This window comes from Stenella coeruleoalba, assembly GCF_951394435.1.
Source record: "Stenella coeruleoalba genome assembly, chromosome: 9".
Taxonomy (NCBI): domain Eukaryota; kingdom Metazoa; phylum Chordata; class Mammalia; order Artiodactyla; family Delphinidae; genus Stenella; species Stenella coeruleoalba.
In genome coordinates, this window is record NC_137155.1 from 27,567,916 (window position 1) to 27,585,188 (window position 17,273).

The window sequence follows — 17,273 nt, forward strand, 5'->3', positions numbered from 1 at the left end:
CTTACAGTGCCCAGTACATGGCAGGCACTCAACAAATACTTCGTGAATTAAAGAAAAGATGAAAAGGGAATTCAAGATAGGAAGGCATCAAGAATAAGATGAATATGTGTGAAATAACCTTTACAAAAAAGGAATGCACGTGCGACATAACCTTTATGATGAATTACACATCTAAAGTAGTTACAAGAGGAAAAAACAGGTAAGGGATACTGAATAGATTAATTTATATTCATGTATTATAGATGGTGTACTTATTATATATACAAGATTAGGTGATATGCATGGAAGTATGAAGAAAGCTGTCAAGGTAGCAACCATTTGATCCTTATTCTTGAGAAACTTAGTCCAACTAAGAGAGAGAGAGTAATAGTTATTGAAACTGAAAAAGATCTTACAAAGAGGAGGGCAGAATTTGAGTGAAAAACACTTTTCCAAGCAAGATTTAGTAGACATAAGTGAGGGTGGCTAGGGGAGTGGGCATTGGTTGGGGGCCAGGAGAAGTGATGGCAGTAAAAGACAAAATTGTCCAAGTGAAAGGAGAAATCACTGCAAAGCCCCGCGAGGAAAGAGTACAGAAATGGTAGGCCCATGTGGTTGATGCTAGTTTGTCCTGTTTATTAATTTGGGGAATTTACGAGACTTAGTTTTGGCTCATCCTAATACATTATCCACTTAAAGCACACTTTTTAACACCACTTGTACACAATAAAGGAAAAACGGGAAAGTCTAAATTGTCATTTCTGATTAACAGAACTAACCAAGGGTTACAAATATATAAAAGAATGATTGGTGGCTATCATGAAGATGATGGTTATGCGTTCGATAAATACTAGGGGAAAGCAGATCTGAATGCAATTCTTATTCTTACTAAGTCTCAAGTGAAAGTGCACAGGATATGAATGACTATTCACTGTACTCTAATAACTTTTGATATATGGATCAAAAGTACCATTTTCTGGAATATGAAAAGGCCTATGTGATAATGACACAACAAAAGAAGGGCTCCAAACAATCAACACCCAGAGACTGAGGGTAGGGTCAAGTGAGGAATCCTACTATCTCAGCCCAAGCTCTTTGAAGGGTTTTATTGAGTGCACATGGGTAAACATAGCATTCCTCTTCTATGTAAGTTATTTCTGCCAAAAACTTGCCCTTTTTAAATTTATTTATTTTATTTATTTGGGGCTGCATTGGGTCTTCGTTGCTGTGTGAGGGCTTCTCACTGAGATAGTTTCTCTTTGTTGCAGAGCACCAGCTCTAGGTGCACGGGCTTCAGTAGTTGTGGCTCGCGGACTCAGTTGCTCCACGGCATGTGGGATCTTCCCGGACCAGGGCTTGAACCCGTGTCCCCTGTATTGGCAGGTGGATTCTTAACCACTGTGCCACCAGGGAAGCCCAACTTGCCCTTTTTAAAACCTGAACAATGAACAGTCTCTGCCAAACCTTATCACAGTGTAGTCTCAGACAACAGTCCCCAGGGCTCTGTGAAATGTGAATCAAGCCAAAGAAAGGAAAATGTTATTCTCTCATCTCTATATCCAGTACAAATGCTTTTGAACAGCTACTTTACTGGTGATAAAAGTCTTCATAAGTTGATAAAATAATTTCTTGATTTATATCAATTTTCCATTTTAAAATTATACGTAACTCATCTTACACCGTTTCATCATGAAAATACTTTTGCAGACAGAATAGTCTGGCTACTTTAACCTTCTACCAACCTGCTCGGAAAGCAACTTACAACACCCTAATTTGATTATGATAAGGAAATATCTGAAGCTACAAGACAGAAGCTATGTGGCCAAAAGAATGAATTTTGAATCAGAACATAGGTCAAGGGTAAAGTTAATAGGTATACAATTTCACTACTATTTAAAAAACTTGTCTTCTGATAAGGAGAGTCAAACCTCAAAATTGATGAGATTTGAGATGATTATTTTCATTTGAAACGATTTTTTAAAAATAATACTCATTATAATTATGTATTCATAAGTCACCAATTACTTGAAAATATGTTGATATGAAATAAAAAAGGAGACAATGGTAGTCCATGCAAAAATATAAATCACACATATCTCTACTATACAAATTAGGTATGTGCATTTCTAAAGGTTTTGGTCAGAATTTTATATTTCTTCGTTCCTTTTTTTGATTGAGTTAAATTATCACAGGCAGGATCTCTCTTTTCAAAATTGTACTCAATTCTCCTGTGTAACGAAAATGAAAACCTTGTATCTAAGATTCCAATGACATCCCAGAGCATATTAGTTGTATTGATCTGAGTCTTTTTCAGATACTTATTATTATTATTATTATTTCAGGAAGTTCAATGGGGTATCACCAAAAAAGAGGCCCTTTAGTCACATATTCTGGGATTGAATTCCATGGCTTTTCCTGAACAAGTTGTTGAAATGTGTTTTTTGTGTGCTATGATTCACAAACTAAAAACAAGCGGGGGGGAAAAAAGCAAGTTTAAACTTTTCAACAACTGCCACGGTAGAGCACAAATTCAACAAAAAGCAGTTAAGTGTAAAGCACAGAGTCAGGAAATTGTTAAATAATTATAAATATGAGATAACAGTAAAAAAATGACATCAGCATGTATAAAAGCTTCAATAAGAAAGGTGAAATGACAGGACTTTTGGTCCAACAGTAAGCAAGACAGCTTATTACTAAAAGAGAATAAAACTCAGACTTAAAAAAAATATGCAACGATTTGTAACACAGGGAATAGAAAGAATAATATGTGATTTTTATATATAGAAAGTATATACATAAAGTGAGGGAAAGCATTGAAAACACACACACAGACACACACACGAACACACACACACGTAGAAAGGGAAATGGCAGCCCATATCTACATTTCTAGAACACATCTAAGTCTCAGCTTCTAGGAATTTGAGGGGATGTAGAAGCTTCCTAGGTACATTTTTAATTTTCAAAATAGCAATGATAAGTGTATTATACATATAACATTTGATAGGAAATAATCTTTAACATACTTAATGTAGTAGATGTCTTTGGGATTCAAAGAGGAGAAACAAGAATACATAGTCATTGAGCCATTTTGGCAAGAATTTTGAAAGCACAATCATCATGTAGAACTGAAGACATCTGGCACAGAGGATGGACCTTGTCAATATCAATAAAATAGCAAAGACTGAAGGAGAAAAAAAGTGTGCCTTCTCTTTTAATATTTAAGATTGATTTATAAGACATGACTGATACATAGCTTTCTTTGCATGAGAACCTCCCACAATGGTGATCTGAAAATTTTTATTAATCCAAGTAATATATTTTATTTTGAAAAATAAGTAATTATGAGAACTAATTCAAAATACATGTTTATTATAATGAGAACTACTATATTTAGTATCGACAGAAAAAAAAAAAGGTAAAATAGTTGCACCTTGAACTAGGAGAATAAATTGAATGACATTAACCTTTCTGACCAGAGAATGGTTCACTTTTTATACAGTTTCTCACCATGGTTAATCTATATGCTTTCAAATACAAGTTTTAAAAATAGACTTTATTTTTCAGAACAGTTTTAGATTTACAAAAACATTGAGAAGATAGTACAGAGAGTTCCCTGAGAACCCACATCTAGTTTCCCCTATTATTTTTACATCTTACATTAGTATGGACATTTGTTACAATGAATAAACCAATATTGACTTTTTATTATTAACTAAACTCCATAATTTATTCTGATTTCACTAGTGTTTATCTAATGTCCTTTTTCTTTTCACGGATCCCATCCAGGACACCACATTACATTTAGTTCGTGTCTCTCTGGCTTCGTCTTGCTTCCAATAGTTTCTCAGGCTCACTTTGGTTTTGATGATCTTGATAGGTTTGAGGAGTACTGGTCAAGCATATTGTAGACTGTCCCTCTACTGGAATCTGTCTGATATTTTTCACATGGTTTTATGGGGGTTATAGGTTTTGGGGAGAGAGATTGAGAGGGACAGTGTTCTTTTCATCCCTCATATCAAGGGCACATATTATCAACATGCTTTAGGACTACTGAGGTTGACCATGATCACCTGGCTGAGACAGTCTCTGCTAGGTTTATTCACTGTAAAGTATTCTCTCCCTCCTTACCATCCTGAGTACTCTTTAGAGGAAGTGACCATGCTCAACTCATTTCAGAAGTAAGGAGTTTTATGTTCCCCTTCCTTGAGGGCAGAGTATCTACATAAATTGTTTTGAAATTCTACTGGATGGGAGATTTGTCTCTTCTCCTTCATTTATTAATTTATTCATCATTTACTTATAGCAGCATGGTCTCGTGGATATTTATTTTATACCTTGGGTTATAATCAATAATACTTTTTTTTTTTTTGCTCATATTATTCCAGCTTTGGCCATTGGGAGCTTTTTTAATTGGCTCCTATGACCCTTTGACATACCTCTGTCATTGTGCATATGTGGTGTGGTGAGTGTATGTGGGTGTCTGGAACACTTATTTTTTGGCACAAGATGATCCAGGCTCACATACATTTCCTGCCCCAGTCCTAGAATCAGCTATTTCTCTGAGGATCCCTGGTTCCTTTCACTGGAAAATAATGTTAGAAAATGAGATCTAGGCACTAGCTGTCACATACAAAATTTATTTTTAAAATAAATTTCATGTTTAAGCTAAGAATTAATATATATATTTGTGTGTAGTACATTTATGGATAAATTCTTACTAGCCCTTACTCTATGCTTATCTGTGTTTACTAGTCGTTCAGCAATGATCATGAATTTTATCTGTAATGAAAATCATTACTATAAAAATAAAAGCTCTAAAAGAATGTACACCCCATTTCAACAAGAAAATGCAAATTATTCGGTGGGCCAAAAAGTGCCTTCGGTTTTTTAAGTAAAAATAAAAGACACATTTTTCATTTTCACCAAGAACTTTATTGAACAACGTATTCACCCTTTTGTTCCACTACCTTCTGCCATTTTCCAGGCAACTTCATAATTCCATCTTCCCAAAACTTTTTATCTTTTTGAGCAAAGAACTGTTTCAGGTCCCTTTTACAGTCTTCCAGGGAATTGAAATTTTTTCCATTAAGAAAATTTTGTAAAGACCTAAATAAATGGAAATCTGAAGGTGCAATGTCTGGTGAATATGGCCGACAAGTCAGAACTTCCCAGACAAGCTGTAACAGTTTTTGTCTGATCATAAAAGAAACATGCGGTCTTGCATTCTCCTGATGCAAGATTATGCATTTTCTGTTGACTAATTCTGGATGCTTCTCGTCGAGTGCCGCTTTCAGTTGGTCTAATTGGGAGCAGTACTTGGAATTAATCATTTGGTTTTCCGAAGGAGCTCACAATAGAGGACTCCCTTCCAATCCCACCATAAACACAACATTGCCTTCTTTGGATGAAGACCAGCCTTTGGTGTAGTTGGTGGTGGTTCATTTCGCTTGTCCCATGATCTCTTCCATTCCACATTGTTGTACAGTATCTCCTTTCCATCACCCGTCACAATTTGTTTTTAAAACAGAATGTTTTCATTACGTTTCAGTAGAGAATCGCATGCAAAAATATGGTCAAGAAGGTTTTTTTCGCTCAACTTATGTGGAACCCAGACATCAAAAAGATTCACATAACCAAGCTGGTGCAAATGATTTTCAATGCTTGATTTGGATATTTTGAGCATGTCGGCTATCTCCAGCATGGTATAACGTTGATTGTTCTCAATTATTGTTTCGATTTGATCACTTTTAACTTCAACTGGGCCACCCGACCATGGAGCATTGTCCAGCGAGAAATCTCCAGCACGCAACTTCGCAAACCACTTTTGACACGATCAGTCACAGCTCCTTCTCCATACACTGCACAAATCTTTTTGTGCGTTTCAGTTGCATTTTTACCTTTCTTGAAATGGTAAAGAATAATATGCCAAAAATGTTGCTTTTCTTCTTCCGTCTTCAATATTAAAATGGCTATGCAAAATTCACCAATTTTGATAAGTCTTTTTCTAAATGCACGCTGATATCACAGCTGTCACATACAATCTAACAAAATTGTTTTGAATGAAGTTAAAGACAACTAAGTGTTACTAGGGTCGTCTTATGGAAAAAAAGGAACAAACCTTTTGGCCTACCCAATGATATCAACTTCTACTGACCTCGTATTTAGTATTACAAGTAAACTGAGAATTCTGAGAGTTCCAAATAGTTATCATTGAAATGAAGTGTTATATTTCAAAATTGAAAGCGTTCCTCCAAGTAAAAATGGTGTTCATTTTTTACCTTAGAAAACACTTCTTTCTTTCGTAGAACAACCATTTCAGATGTAAAAAACAAAGATTTATCTGAAAGCAACAACAGCAAATACCAAAACACAAGAAATGCCTGAATGTCTTATGTATGGACTGCTCTTTATGAGAAGGATAAAAAACAAAAAAAGGAGGAGTAAAAGCCTAACACTGATTTTATACATTCCATCAAAAAAAAAAAAAAAGCCAACAGATTAGTTAGACATAACTTGAGATGACATCATGAGGCATGGCTTCAGCGATCAATATAACATGTTTTTAAAAAGGCTTCTATGGGACTATGTAAGCAACTTAAGAGGGTACTTTTCTGTGAACATTGTTTTTAAGCAGTTCATACATGCTGATATTAAATGCATAAACTATACTACTTCTCTGTCTCTTCACTAACATAAATCCAGACAACATCTCTACTGAGCAATTTTATTAGTCTAATTTCTGCTAATATAATGTGCTTGAAACTCTATATATTTAACTCAGTAGGTACCAGCTATATAGGCTCATTTCAGGACCAAATATAACAATATAATCCTTAAAAGCAGTTTAAGATATACAAAAGACCAAGTAAAATGCATAATTAGTATAGGAAAAATAAATTGGACATTTATCTGATGGTAGATTAATAATGTCACATCTATATATCTATACAATTTTATTTATTTTCCATGAAAGTAATAATACTGTATTTCTTTTAAGATGCTCAATAATCTAGACTGTTTGCTTTTTTTATTCGAGTTTGTTCTTTGTAGTTATAGTCCCATTTAATAATGCTTGATTCTATTTAATTAGAAAAATACAGCGAATGTTCCCATTTTTCCTGTGATTTTCTAGTAGAACATACTTAAAAACATAAAATGTCGAAGTTATATTGTTAAATGCCCTATAGAAGAAACAAGGGACATAAAGTATGTCATTTCTAATCTCTGAAGCAGAAGACACCATATGTTTAAAAGGATACCAGATTCAGAGAGACACAAACTCTTCTGTGAACACTTGGTAACTTAATTCTATTTATTTTATACATTTTTATGGGAGGGTAATATTTGTGGCTTATTGAGTATGGCAAAAGAATGAGCAAACTGTCAAAATTTACCAGCAAAAGATTAGCAGGCTAGTTAAAGATATCCTGGTTCATGACTATTAGAAATTATTAAATATCATCATTAACGTGGAAATAAATGATCAAATATTAATGATGATAGATTAAAAGTCACCAAAATCATTTAAAATCTAAACAGTATATCTTATTACATATTGCAACTTTTTCAAGCACTTAACTATCTGTCCTTAATAATTTATATTTGTGAATGTCTAATAATTTAAGTACACCTCATTATTATTACTTAAATTTCAAAATAATTTCAAGTTTCTTCTCAGTGTATTTCTTGTTTGCAGTGAATTTAATTTAGCTTTATGCTTCTTTCTAATTATTATTTAGGTACTTAAAGTTAAGGTGAAATAATGCAGACACAGATGATGCAGATTCTCATTTCTTAATTTAGATCCTTCTAAAAAATACAAGAAATTCAAAAATAAAATGTAACTTTTTGTAATATGCCTCTTTTTACTATGTATTCTTATAAACCCTATTTCACATGATCATTATATTGCTCTATGTTATGCATCATGATAAAACAGCTTCTCAACATTTTTTTCTATGAAAGGGTAAAACTCATATAAAAGAAAAAACTCTCCTCCCTAAAATCTCAGAGAATGTAAAGTATAAAACCAAAGGTCTTTAAGCTGATCTTTGATAGGCAACAAAGAGATTCAAAATCACTCTCTTGGGCTTCCCTGGTGGCGCAGTGGTTGAGAGTCCGCCTGCCGATGCAGGGGACGCGGGTTCGTGCCCCGGTCCGGGAAGATCCCACATGCCGCGGAGCAGCTGGGCCCGTGAGCCATGGCCGCTGAGCCTGCGCGTCCGGAGCCTGTGCTCCGCAACGGGAGAGGCCACAACAGTGAGAGGCCTGCGTACCGCAAAGGAAAAAAAAAAAAAAATCACTCTCTTAACTGCTCGGTAAGTAATTATACCTCAATATTTGTTAGGTGTCTAAATATGTTTAGCATTGCACTAACCTGAAGGTGTAAAAAGTTAGAGAAGACAAGTCCTTCCTTCAAGGCTCTTACGATCCGGTTAGGAATCATAAACAACAACATAAGAAAGCAAATGACTGAAAACTTAGAACTTGAAAGGCAGGATGAAGATATAAAAATAGAAAGGAATTTTGGCCAAGATTTCCTAGAGTAAGAAAGTATTTTTTAACTAAGTTTTGAGGTAGCAAGTTATGTGATTAACAAGTGTTGCCCATGGTCAGTCATTGTTATTGTTGTTATTACTACTTATTTCACAAATGCGAATGTTTCTTTTTCCTTTAAGGACTATGTTATTGAGTCGAAATATTTACTACTTTACCTAGGTTATCTATATAGCTCCAGGTATATACAGAAAGAATAACTTTTCAAACAGAGCTATGGTTACTCATGTTTATTAAATAAATCATTTATTAATTGATAAGAATGTTCCCCAAAGAACATTTGTCATCAAAGCATTACATCTCCCAGACAGAACAGTAAAGTTCAGTCACGTTTTTTTCTAAAATAATGAAGCTATAACAAACAATCTGAAGACATACTAATATTCATTAAATCAGCACCAACTGGAATGTTTTCCCCTTGAGACTGAGAAGTTGATATTCTTAATACCTGATAAAAATGGGGATGACTTCACCCAGTACTCTGTCTAAGCAGAAAACAAACACTGGGCCACAGAGATACCTACCAATTCCAGAGGACACCTTCAGAGACACTTTCAGGTCTGTGATAAACCTTTGGATAGTTAACAAATACCCATCCAATGGAACGAGAACACAGTATGAGGAATAAGAACTGAGCACCACAAAACATCCTGTCTTAATTTAACTCCAACCCCAAACAACATATTTCCTAGCTTTGGAAAAGAAAAGATGTGAGAGTAATTCAGCTTGGTGACTCAAGTTCAAACCTATATTTGATCTGTTACCCTGTCACTGGAAACAGTACATGTGCTTCCTCTGCCTTTGTAATTGTTTATATTCCTGACCTTCCCTGACACCAAAAATAATTCACACTCCCACCCTTACCAGCCCTTCCCCACACACATACACACACACAAAAGAGATTAAAAATACAGTTTAACTTTGTGCATTCTTCCCATGCAAAATTATAAAGCAAATTCATTAACTAAGATGTAACTATAAAGGCAAATTCTGCAAAAAGGCAAAAGATACATAATTATTTCTTTACCTTTTACCCTTAGTTTCTGCTAGTGTTGGTTATAGTTTCCTAATAATTCCAAAACACTTTGCACTGCCAGACATTTTTTCCTTGACCTCCCCTCTCAGAGAGTCAGCAGGAGGGGTAACAGGAGTCAAATTATTACTCCTCCCAAGTGAATGGGCCACAAACTCTTACAAAGGTGAAATAGTGGTGCCAAAATATGAAGTAACTTTGTAGTTATTCAGGTCATGAAGGCAGTAAGTAGACTAAGGAAAACTTCATTAATCTCAGGAAATTTTCTCAACGCAGCCATGGAGTTACTATTTGAAAAATGTTTCTTTTGTTTTCATTTTTCCTTTATAAACATTATTAAAGCCACTAATAATTCCTATAGGTACAAGAAGACCTTTATAAATATAGATTACTAATATCATGTACATAAGATCCTTGACCTACAGACTTCATGTGACCCATACCCATCCTCAACCCTGGCTCCCATTTAAATTCTCGGGGTTCTTACCCTGTAAATTATAATATACAGATAATGCATCAACTGATCTTAGAAAGGTCCTCCCTTTAAGTGGGGTCATGGAAGGCTGCCTGAAGCCCTTAAAAGGTGACCTGAATCCAGGTAAAACAGTTCCAGTCTCAGCTCTGCCCCTTACTAGCTTATATTTGAACGCATCAGCTAACACACCTTTACATCTCATTATTCTCACCTCGAAAATGAGAATAATTGCTTTGTCTACTCCCGTAACCACCGATACCACTTTTAAGAACTATGATTTTTCTTAAAATTGCAAAAGCCAAAATAGGACAGCACACAGTTCTAACTCTCTGTTGTGTCTCTGCTTTTTTTTTTTTAATCTAAAAAACAAACAAACAAAATAATGAAACTTCATATCGTGTTGCTGAGAATATTAATCGTGATAATGTACAAAGTACCTAGGATGCAAGAAGTACTTGATAAATGTCCCTTCCCTTTTCCACCAATTTTTCATTTCATAATGGGCAAATTCCATTTGAAATGTTGGCAGTCCAAATCAGTACCATTTTACTGTCTCTCAGCTTCCTCTTGACGCTATTCATATCTCTTCCCACATCACCTTCCTGTATTTCCTGGCCTTTTCTCTTTCAAAGGCCAAGGCCTTTTCCCATCTTCCTGACCTGAACCATCACTTTGTAGCCTACCAACGATGTCCCTCTGGCCAGCTTTAGCTACTCGGCTGAGCCTCAGTGACTCCGAGGCGGGACAGAGTTAAAGCAACTCCTGTCTGGGGCTGCTCACATCCAACCCAGACCCTTCCTGCTCATCCTCTTGGCTCTCTGGCCTCAGAACAGAGCGAGAAGCGACGGCAACACTGGAGTGATGACATGTGATTCTCTCCCTTCCCCACCCTTCACATTTTTCTTTCCACGTGCAGAACCCGGAAGGCTCTGACCGCTCGTGCCCTGGCGGTTGCCATGGTTACACAACAGCAGCACCAGACCCAGGAGGGGTCTCGTCCCGTCTCCCTTTACCTCCCCCTCAACCCTTTGCATCCTTTAGTGAGCACGCCCCACCCCGCGCCCCCGCAGGGGAGGAGAACCTTTTCGGCTAAATTTGAGACTTTCCGTTCCCGCCCCCTCTTTTTCTCTTGCAGACACCACTGACAAGCTAAGGGAGGATGGGAGGGGCTTTGGTGGGGAAAGAAGAGCTCTCGTAGAGACATTTGCCTTTCATTACGGCTTCGCTCGGGGCTAAACGGCGAAAAGTTCGCCTATTTAACTCCAATCTCCGTAACTCGGAATTGGGGACCTCAGCGGCCCCAGGCGCTGGCTGCGCAGCTCCCGTCCAGTCCCCTCGAGTCCAGCCTGGTGGCAGGAGTGCGGCGCCTCCTCCTCCTGTCAAGTACCCCCCGCGCGCTGGGACGGAAGCAAAGCAACTTAGTCCACGAGGTTGAACTCAAGTCGTGAGGGAAGGAAAATGAGCCGGTGCCGAAAACGGCCCGGGCGCTGCCAGGGCGGCCCATTAACGCGTCAACTCCAGGCGCGTGATGAGGGAGCAGGGGGGAAACACCGGCGGGGTTAAATCCACCCGGTTAAATTCCCAGCAGGAGTCAAATCCGGGCCTTTTCGGAGCGAGCCAAGCCGAGGGTACGGAGGGATGCCCGGCCCCCACAAGAGTACGTTTTGCAGGAGCCGCCTTTCCCAGTCAGCCAGCTCTGAGGCTGGTGTCTGCTTCCAACTTTGCCCTCAGAGTCTGGGAGGATGCACGCTCCCGTCAGACGGAGCGTCGCGGTTCCCTCACAGGGAAAAAGGCGTTGCCCATCCCTCCCCAAAAGCACCACAACACAAATAGCCGCCACGGTATCCCCGTCCCCTCCCCCCAGCCCGTCGGGAAAAGGAGCGAGTGAGGGCGCAGACGCCCTTGGTCAAATCCTCGCCAGACTGTCCTCACCGACGCGTCTGCGAATGAACCTGCAGCCAGAGGGGCCACGGGGCACGTTCAGACGCGCTCGCGGCCGCCGGGGCCCTGGAGGGGGCGAGAGAGAGAGCGAAGTTCCCGGGCGCGTCTCGGGAGGAAAACTTTACGCGGCGCGGAAAGCTCGGGCTGAGGAAGCGGCGGCGGCGGCGAGCGGAGACTGCGCCCGCCGCCACGCTGTCCCCGCGCCGCGCGCCCGGACCGTAAGCGCCTCGGCGCCCAGTTCCCCGTCTGGCCCCCCCGCGTGCCCACTCCCGTCAGCTCCGGAGCGCTCTTTCCGCCCCAGAACGTTGCCTTATCTCCCGGCCGCTCGGCATTCTCACTTCGGACCCACGACCACCCCCAAAATCCAGTCACCCCTACTGGCCACCGCGGTCCTCCCACCGGAGCAGCAGGTGACCCGAAACCAGCCTTACCTGCCGCGAACTCTTCTCGCCCTCTCTCTGTGCCCGCTGTCTTTTCCGGGAGAGAGGAAGGGGATGCAGGCGGTGGGCGTGTGAGGCGGCGACCCGGTACACCGGCGCGACCTCCTCTGAGCGGCAGCCCTGGCTGAGCCGCGGAGCCGCCGGCGGCCCTGACGGAGCGTGGAGGCTGCGGCCGCAGAGGCCAGGCCGGGAGGCAGGGGGCGCTGCTGCCCCCCGAGCGTCCTGCCGGGAGCGGCGCGGAGCCAGGCACCAGCTGGAGCTGTGGGGAGGCGAGGGTGGCGAGGAAAGGCACGCTCGGAGCGGGAGGGCGGCTTTTAAGTTTGTGGTGTGACCGCAGCAGCTGTCCCGGGAGAGACTCAGTCTTTCTAAAAAGGGGATGCTCAGAACGCCGGGGATTACCTCTCCCCTTCCGATCTCCTCCCCCAGCCCTCGGCCCCCCTCCCCTGTGCGCACGCCAGTCCTCCCCAGCGTGCAAAAGTCCATCCCAGTCGGCGCGCGGGCTGTCAGCAGCGTGGATTAAATGTAGCTCCGGCCGCGCTGGGGGATGTTTTTCCGGACAGGGCACTCTGTATGTAAAGGAATTTCTGACGTTTGAGCCCGCGCCCGGGTGGCTTTGGGGCCTGTTTATTCTATACCATAACGTCTCCAAGGACTCCCTGCCGAAAAAACAGGACAAACACTGTCTCAAAAACTCTAAGCCTCAAAAAGAGGAGCTGTGTTCCAGTATGTAAAACCCCGATCCACTGTTACTGGCCTCGAAAGAGCAGGTGTTGAGGATGAGCGACAGAGATCAGCCCTCCACTATGGGGCTGGCACCGAGGAAGGACCAAGCAGGAGGCCAACAGAAAACAAACACACGCACACACACACAAAATGTAAGTCTTTTTTCCTCTCTACCTCATACCAGGCCAGCAGGGTTACGTCACTTATTCCTGTGTTAGATTTCCTTGTAGATTTGTACACACCTTGGTCACGCAATAGAAAACTTGGAAGTGTATGGGGACCAGGGTGGATCCACATTTTGTGGAGCCTGGAACTCACACTATTTGGAGGTGGGATCCTCTTGAAAAAACTAATACAGAAATAGCTTAATTCTACAGATTTTAGAAAAACATACGACATATGAATTCATTGTCTGGCTGACCACAGGGACATGGAAAGGGCTTCTGCAAGGGATGAGTCCTGAACTGGGGCCTTATTGGCTACATGGTAAATCCTTGTATGATTGGAACTCTAGGTCTGTGGTCACACACCTTGCACTTACTAGTCCCAAACATAAAACTAACTTGGGGTGGAGCCATAGAAAAAAGCAGCCATGGGGTCCTGCATTTGTCAGGTTGACTTAAGAGCACAGCTCGTAAGGTCCCAGAGTTCCCTTGGCAAACGACCAGGGGGGTTTCGATTTGGGGGCAGCGAGCAGACAGTGGCAACAATGGAAGAACTGGTCTGGGGGAGGAGACTCTTCATTCAGCCTTCCCTCTGCAGCAGAGAGCTGAGGGCCACCAAAGCTAAATGAGTCATTTTAAGTTACAGATGGCTGGTGGCAGAGCCAGCTCAGAAGAGACTCAAATTTCCTAACTCTGACCAAGTTTCTTTCCTGTGTCTCATACTGCCCCATCACTGTAACCTTGGTTTTGACTGTCAACCAACCAACCCCATAATTTTCCTCTTTGGATACAGGACAATTTAAAGCCCTACAGACTATTCCAATCTATAGCCACATTTTTTCTGAATGCTTTATATTCAGTGTTATACCACTCATTTTATAATTAACCACACACTTGATGTGTTTGTTGCATTTAAAACTATTTTTATATTATTTTTATTTGTTTATGCCATTGCCCCCAGTCCAAATTGCAATCTCATTGTGAGGACAAAATACCTCTTTTGTCTCCCAAAGCATAGCTTAGGGTTTTGCACATGGTGCGTTCATGATAAGTACTTTTAGATTTTTACTCTGTTTATTAATTTTCTAATAATTTTGTCAGTTTATTGGCCAGAATATTGTATTTAATTAGAGTTGTGGTTAACTCTGGATTTCCCCTTTTTCCTTCCTGTCTAAAATCCTAGCTTAATATACTCAAGGCAAATGACATCTCCCTTTTGCTACTGTCTCAGCCTTTTCCACAAAGCCCCTGCAGGATTAATCACTCCCTCATGTTTTTCCAAAGCACTTTGATTTCACTACTAAATAAGTCCCTTTCATGTTATATCATAATAAATTATGCATTTGTCTGCATCCCATACAGGCGTATTGCCTGTTTTGTGTTCTTGTTTCCCCAGCTCCTAAAACAGTGCCTATGAATTTGTGTTGAACTGATTTGGTTTGAAGTACCCTGACTTCAAATTTAGACTGTATTTACTAGGGTATCCTGAACATACCATGAGAAGAACATCTGGAAACTGGGTTCTGTGCTTTCTTTCCTTTTAATTACTCTGAGCACGCAGCAGGCAGAGTCAACCACACAGCTCAGTTGTGATGAATGGCCTCAGCTGTGTCCAGGGCTTTGTAATCCTCATGATACTTCTCTGAGTGTCTTGCATATGATGGGTGTTTAACAAATATTTGGGGATTAAATGAATTAATGAAAACAGTGGATGTGATAACAATAATTAGTCACTGAATTATTTCTGAAATTTCTGCTAACTCTACAGGATCCCACCAGTATGGTTTTATAATCCTTTTTAAGAGTTTGAAATTTACTGTTACCAAAAGCAATTTGGTAATCTGTCCTATAATGTTGCTTAATACACTATCTGAATCCTTGAAATAACACCCAGTAGGAAAGGTCTATTTTACTTTAAGTTTTGTTAAAATGTAATGTGTATTATACAGTTTAGCTTATCTTCAAGGGTGACTATTCAAGATTCAGTAAATAATCCTTAATTACACTGAAAGAGATGTGTGTATCATCAGTTAGAACTACCTAATTGTTGCTGCTATGCCTGTTCTGGTCTGAGGGGTAAAAAAGAAAGAAAAAGGAAACAGAAAATACTTTCCAGGTGCTTGGAAACATTGCTGAATGAGTAAACTTGTCTTGAGGGTCCAGGTTCTTCCTCTGTGGCATACCACTCCTCACTCATCTTCATTTAGGGCTCACAGATTGAACGTAAGTCATTCTTACTGTATGGTAGTAGATTTATGTTAGATAATATGAAATACACTGTTTCTCAAAGTATTACATTGTTATACTGAGTGAAGCCAAGGAATAAATTTCTGATTGTAGAATTTCAGGAATCATCAATCTATGTTGGGAGCCATAAAGGAAGGTAGCAGGGATGGGAAAGAGTAGAATAGTTATATTCTAGGCTTTTCCAATTCCACATATAGCTACCTCTGCCCAGAAGACAGGAGAAAGATAATTACTGGGTCCAGAATTTAAATCTAGCAGGATCTCAGAGGATTTGACTACACTTTCTGCAGAAGGTGCTTTTCTGTGCAGTCTTCCATTCACAAAGCATATGGAAATTTGGTGAATTTAAAAGAAAAAAAAAAAGACAGATAAAAGAGATCACAAAGTTCTGTGCACAGAGACAAGAAAATGGAGATGAAACCCAAGCCATTTAGTGTTCACTTCTATAAAACTAATCATACCTTGGTCAGACATAAAACCTCTCTGCCTTATAATAAATACTACCTTATGAATGTTTTCTCACATATTAACATAACAGTACGAACAGATAAAAATGTTGTTATACTCATATGACAAAACTGGGATATATGTTAGTTTATGTCTGATTGAAACAAGTGATGGCATGAGTTGAAAGCAGCCTACCCACCTCCTACTTTTCTATCAGATATTTTCCCCTTATAAACTGCAGATTTTTTCCCCCATCTGATTCATTTGATCATGACAATTCACTCATCACTTGATCACTAGCTAGTTACATATTAAGATAATTATATCATGTTTAGTAGTGGAAAAGAACACTCCTGACTTCTGTCTTTAATGCAGTATTAATTATACATGCATAGAACTCTCAGAAGTAAATGGATCCCTGTTTCTCATCAAATAAAGACAGAAGATAGTTTAGGTTAGTTAATCGGAATGTGAAATTGTAATGTCTTTGTGTTTTAAACTCTTATAACATCATAAATAATCATAAACTTTCAGAGTTAGGAGAGACCTCAAAGCCCTTCTGGCCCTCATGTTATACATGAGGAAAAGAAGGCCAAGAAGGTGGAGTGATCACCTAGCTCCTTCTGACTCCTGCCTCAATGCCCTCTGCAAAATAGCACCCTGCTATAGAGCCTTTTCTTGAAAAAGAAAAAAGAAAAAGAAAAAAAAAAATCAGCTATTTTTCAAAACCTTTCCAAGCCAGAATCTTAAGGTTATATTTACTTAGCTGGGTTGGGGTGTGGTGAATAATTAAATTCAGCAGGAATGCACTTCAAAATAAAAATAAAAACATAGCCCAACCCCTTTGGCCCAAGTCCTGAGACCTCAGAAGAGAGCACCTCCTTGACTATGAACATGCACTAGAGACTGGAAAGGCTTTTTGTATCTGATATAGGACTCCACAGAGTTATTGCAGAATGGGGGAGTTAAAAATCAAATAAATGACTCTGTTTCTTATTTTTAACAATGTTCTTATAGCAACAAACCATCCCCAAGGAAAGATTTTAAGGAAAAGTAAACAACTTTTCTATATATCATATAAGAGAAAAAATCTTTAAATTTGCTTTTCTTAATACCTCGTACCACCACGCCACCCTTAGAACATGCTTTAGACACAGTGTATTCTTCTAAGAAAATGGGAGAGGGGGAGGGATTCCTATGGTACCTAATTGAGGCAAGCCTTATTTATTTAAGGGTGATGAAACCAAGAAAAATATGCCCTCTTG

At 39.8% G+C, this 17,273-nt stretch overlaps 1 protein-coding gene across 1 annotated transcript in view; it reads right to left on the bottom strand.

Moving 5' to 3' along the window:
• Nucleotides 1–12,845, bottom strand: part of SEMA3D (semaphorin 3D) — a 207,120-nt gene extending 194,275 nt beyond the window's left edge. The window contains exon 1 of the mRNA XM_079931570.1: nucleotides 12,419–12,845. The gene's annotated coding sequence lies outside the window, so the exon portion shown is untranslated. The remainder of the gene's footprint in view (nucleotides 1–12,418) is intronic.
• Between the last annotated feature and the right edge of the window lie 4,428 nt (nucleotides 12,846–17,273).